Source organism: Somniosus microcephalus, unplaced genomic scaffold (assembly GCF_052327205.1).
Source record: "Somniosus microcephalus isolate GS21.2 unplaced genomic scaffold, FLI_Smic_1.0 unresolved_chr5, whole genome shotgun sequence".
Lineage (NCBI taxonomy): Eukaryota > Metazoa > Chordata > Chondrichthyes > Squaliformes > Somniosidae > Somniosus > Somniosus microcephalus.
The window spans coordinates 15,057,485-15,063,074 of NW_028225183.1; positions in this window are offsets into that span (position 1 = coordinate 15,057,485).

Here is a 5,590-nt window from a genome sequence, read left to right on the forward strand (position 1 = left end):
ACATGGAAGAATCCGCAGATTGCAGGCCCAAATTGAAAAGTATATAATGAGGGCAACGAGAGTTCCTGAAAACAGATTAGTCGGTCACATGACAGGGAATACAACGATCTTTTACAAATAGAAACTGAAAGGATAGTTAATGTAAAAATCTCTTTTGTGGAGACAGAGAGCATTACTGAGGTACTGGATGAGTATTTTGCATCTGTCTTCACAGAAGAAGAGGATGAAGTTCATTGCACGGAAATTGGTGCCGGGGGCTTCCCGCGGGTGCAAGGCCCCGACCTACACTTGCTTAGCGCGCCGACAGTTGAAGCCTGGCCCTGCGTGGAATTCCTGTCAGTGGCCCGGTTCAGCTCCCGGTGCGCTGTGCTTGCGTGATCCAGTGGCGTAGTTAGTTCGATGAGCCAGCTGGGATCACGTGAGCACTGGGCAACCAATCGGAGGTTGCAAAAGTTCATTCATGAGTTTGATGGTAAGAATTGTCAAACTCATGAAAACTCCGGGCGCCCAAAACAGTACTTAAACTTCAAATAATAGTTAAAAAACATGCCACTAATTAAATGAACTATTAATAAGTGTAAAAAACTATTTTAACCAATTATTCAAATATTTGAAAAAAATTATTTTTTAACAATCGGGTCTAAAAATACACTTAACTTACTGGAAATTCTTTAAAAATAATAAAACTGTGGAAAAACATTTCTAACTTTAATTAATAGACCACTTACCTTTTAAAACTAAGTCCTTACATCTTTTTTCCCGCGTAAAAACCGGAGGCCTTCACGCACAGGCAAGGCTTTAAAAAAGGAATTTCAGCGCGCACGCGCAGACTCCTGCGCGCACATGTTCGACCTCTGAACCCCTTGGTTCAGAGGAAAGGAAATGCCGGTTTTCCATGCATGCGCTGTGCATGCTGAAAACCGGCACTTCCGTCGGGCCCACGCATGAGTACCCCATCCGGGCCTGAATTACTGGGCCATTGTTGCAGTTGAGGAGCGGGTGTTTATATATAGAATAGTATAAAAATAGATAGAAAGGAGGTGCTAAATATTGTGGAAACACACAAAGATAACAAATCATCCAGCCCTTATGGGAAGCATCCTACATTGCTGAGGGAAGCTATGGTGAAGATAGCAGAAGGCGTGACCATAATCTTGCCATCCTCCTTGGGAATGGGAGTGTTGCCAGAGGAATGAATGATTGCAAATATAAAAATTCTGTTCAATAACGGGGAGAGCGATAAACCTGGTAACTCCAGGCTAATCAATCTACCTTCGGTAGTGGGAAAACTTTTGGAAAACACAATCATTGACAACATTATTTCTCATTTAGAGAAGATGATTTAATAAGGGATAGGCAGCTGTACCTTATTGAAGTATATTATTCAAGTATAATCGTGGTTCCCTGACCTGATTGAGTTATTTCATGAAGTTGCAATGAGAGTAGAAGAAGGTAGTGCAGTAGATGTTCTATGCCTTGAATTTCAATAATGTATCACATAACAGACTCACTAGAAAAGCAGAAACACGTCGTATTAAAGGCACAGTGTGGAATTGTGTTCTTGAATTCCTAAGGGATTGGAGGCAGAGAGTAGCGGTGAACAGATGTTGTTCTGACCATGTGGAACTGCGCACTGGTGTACCCCTGTAGTCGGTGGGAAGACCATTAATCTTCCTGTTATGTATAAATGACCTCGACTTGTGTATAAGGGGTAAAATTTCGAATATTGCGTTTGATGCTGAATTTGGCAAGGTTGTAAATAGTGAGCAGGATAGCAACGACTTCAGGCGGACATATCCAGTGTGGTGGAATGGGCAGACCTGTGCCAGATGCAATTTACTGTGGCTAACTGTGCAGTAAATTGGGAGAAACACCATGGAGAGGCACTATAATTTAAATGAGACTATTTACATGGAGCAAAAGAGCAGATGGAACTTGGGGTACATACTCTCAAATCATTGAAGGTGATAGGGCAAGTTGTTACTGCAGTAAAAATGTGCATTGCATGATTGGCTTCGAAAAAAGTGGCACTAAATACATGACCAAGGAAATCATTCTAAATATTTAAAAATCGCTGATTTGACCTCAGCTGGAGTATTGTGTACAATTTTAATCACCACACCTTAGGAACGTTGCCAACCTTTTGGGTGGGTACAGAGACATGTCCAGGATGTTATTGGGATGAGGGACATCAATTGGAGAAGCAGCAACTGGGCTTCTTACAACATAACATGCTAATCGCAGAACAAATCGAGGTATCCCCATTAATGTGGGGTTTTGATACAGCAACTGGCGATAAGCTGTTTTCTCTTGCACGTTGCTCGGCAACCAAAACTCTAAGATTTCAAAATGGCAGAGGGTAGATGCGGTGAAATAATTTGAAACAGAGGGTTGTTAAGATCTGGAACACACCACCTGAAATGATGTTGGAATCAGATTCCATCGGAGCTTTCATAAGACCATTGGACATATACTTGAAGCGCAGCAATTTGTATGGTTATGGGTTAAAAGCTCGAGACTGAGGCTAAATTGGAATGCTCTTTCAAAGAGCCGACAGAGCCACGCGGGGCCGAGTGGCCTCCTTCTGCACTTTAGAATTCCATGATTCTAATTAAATAGGGTCTATTGAGCTGGCCGTTTATAAACAATTCCAATAATCCATCTATAAAAGCAATGTACTGCAGATGCTGGAAATCTGAAATAACAACAGAAAATGCTGGAAATACTCAGCAGGCCAGGCAGCATCCGTGGAGAGAGAAATAGAGTTAACGTTTCAGGTCTGGGACCCTTCATCAGAACTGGAAAAAGCTGAAAATATAACAGATATTAAGCAGGTGCAGAGACTGGGGGGGTGGTTTTGGAGGGGAGGAAGGAATTGAAAGAACATATTGTGAAAATGTTGCAAATGGGAATGGCAATTTCATAATGCATGAAAAATGGGGGCAGGCATTATTATCTGAAATTGTTGAACTCGAAATTGAGTCCGGAATGCTGTAAAGTGCCTAATCGAAAGACGAGGTGCTGTTCTTCGACCTTACGTTGAGCTTCATTGGAACAATGTAATAGGCCGAGGACAGAGAGGTCAGAGTTGGAGCGAAGCAGAGAATTAAAGTGACAGGCGACCAGAAGCTCAGGGTCATCCTTATGGACTGAAAGGAGGTGTTCCACAAAATGGTCGCCCAATCTTTGCTTGGTCTCCCCAGTGTAGAGGGGGCCACATCGTGAGCAGCGAATACAGTATATTAAATTGCAAGAAATACAAATAAACCGCTGCTTCACCTGGAAGGGGTGTTTGGGGCCCAGTACAGTGGGAAGGAAGGAGGTAAAAGTGCATCTGTTGCGTCTCCTGTGCTTGCACGGGAAGGTGCCAGATGAAGGAGAATGGCTTTTGGAGGTGAATGAGGAGTAGACCATTTCCTGGTCTGTTCGCCAAACAACAACAGCACCACCCTTATCAGGAGGCAAACACCTGCACTTTGGCAGGAAAAATCGTAGAGCAAGTTATTATCTTAATAGCAAAAAATTGGAAAGTACTGAAGTACAAAGGGATCTGGGGGCCCTGGTGCACGAAACTCAAAAGGTTAGTATGCAGGTGCAGCAAGTGATTAAGAAGGCCAATGGAATGTTGGCTTTCATTGCTAGGGGGATAGAATATAAAAATAGGGAGGTATTGCTTCAGTTGTACAAGGTATTGGTGAGACCGCACCTGGAATACTGCATACAGTTTTGGTGTCCATACTTAAGAAAGGACACACTTGCTCTCGAGTCAGTACAAAGAAGGTTCACTCGGTTAATCCCGGGGATGAGGGGATGGACATATGAGGAGAGGTTGAGTAGATTGGGACTCTACTCATTGGAGTTCAGAAGAATGAGAGGCGATCTTATTGAAACATATAAGATTGTGAAGGGGTTGGATCGGGTGGATGCGGGGAAGATGTTCCCGATGATGGGTGAAACTAGAACTAGGGGGCATAGTCTTAGAATAAGGGGCTGCTCTTTCAAAACTGAGATGAGGAGGAACTATTTCACTCAGAGGGTGGTAGGCCCATGGAATATGCTGCCCCAAAAAGCTGTAGAAGCTACATCATTACATAAATTTAAAACAGAAATAGACAGTTTCCTAGAAGTAAAGGGAATTAAGGGTTACGGGGAGCGGGCAGGAATTTGGACATGAGTCTAGGTTCGGATCAGTCATGGCCCTGTTGGTAGCGGAGCGGGCCCAGGGGCCGTGTAGCCTGATCCTGCTCCTATTTCATGTGTCTAATTCTGTTAGATTCAGGAGATGGTTCTGTGATAGTGGATTGGCGGTTAGGATCAGATCAGCCATGATCTTATTGAATGGTGGAGCAGGCTCGAGGGGCCGATTGGCCTACTCCTGCTCCTATTTCTTATGTTCTTATGTTCACTCCCACTCTGATCTCTCTGTCCTCGACCTATTACATTGTTCCAATGAAGCACAACGTAAGCTCGAGGAAAAGCACCTCATCTTTCGATTAGGCACTTTATAGCCTTCCCGACTCAATATTGTGCACAACAATTTCAGATAAAATACCTTGCCCCCATTTTTCATGCAGTATGATTTTGCCATTTCCATTTGCATCATTTTCACAGTATGTTCTTTCAATTCCTTCCTCCCCTCCTAACCCCATCCCCCCCCCCCGTCTCTGCATCTGCTTAATAGCTGTTACATTTCCAGCTTTTTCCAATTCGGATGAAGGGTCCCAGACCGGAAAAGTTAACTCTGTTTCTCTCTCCACGGATGCTGCCATGCCTGCTGAGTATTTCCAGCATGTTCTGTTGTTTTCTCGAATAATCCATCGCAAGTTATAAAATGTACCTTGGGCCTAATGACACAAACGAGCGTTAAATGATACTCTGAAACACAAAAGGGCCATTTTGTGACTGACTGAACCCATCACTGAAAGATAAAGGAAATAATCATGATAGGGGTTGTGTGCAAAAATTGAACATCTTTACAGATCTCCACATGAGACCATAGCACGGAACAGATTGGCAATGCAAGCAGCAGAGCTTAGTTATTGAATTAACGGAGGCATTAACGTGGGAGCTTAAGAGATAATTTTGAGCACAAAAGGCAGCTGCAGCACTGTGTTTGTAGGAGGACATTAGTCTCCACCCACTGTGCTGATCTATATCTCAGTGAGATGCCCAGCTCTAGTATACTGAATGAGATAGTGGGCTTAAAAATATTCTCAAATCTGAAAGCTGCCTGAATTATTCAGGAGAAATGTTTAGTGGTACAGACAGTACACACAGGCTCACAAATAACTCAAAGGCCTAGAAATTCACTTTGGCCCGCCAGCTGGCATGCGCCCAATAGTTAGCGCTGAGCACGGAGCCAGTTGCGGACGTCAGATATTCAGTTTTTGCGCCCCAAGTCGGAACCGGACGCTATTCCAGGGTGTGCCCGCCCCCGCTTGGGGCGCTGCAACTGAATTTCAGCGCTCTAGGCGCCGCTGCGCCACCCGCTGCGGAGTGGCAGGCTGCGGTACTGCAGGCCTCCTCCTTCTCTTAAGGGGGAGGTGCCTGCAACGGGGAGATCGCCGCTGGATAGTGCCGGCAAATGAGC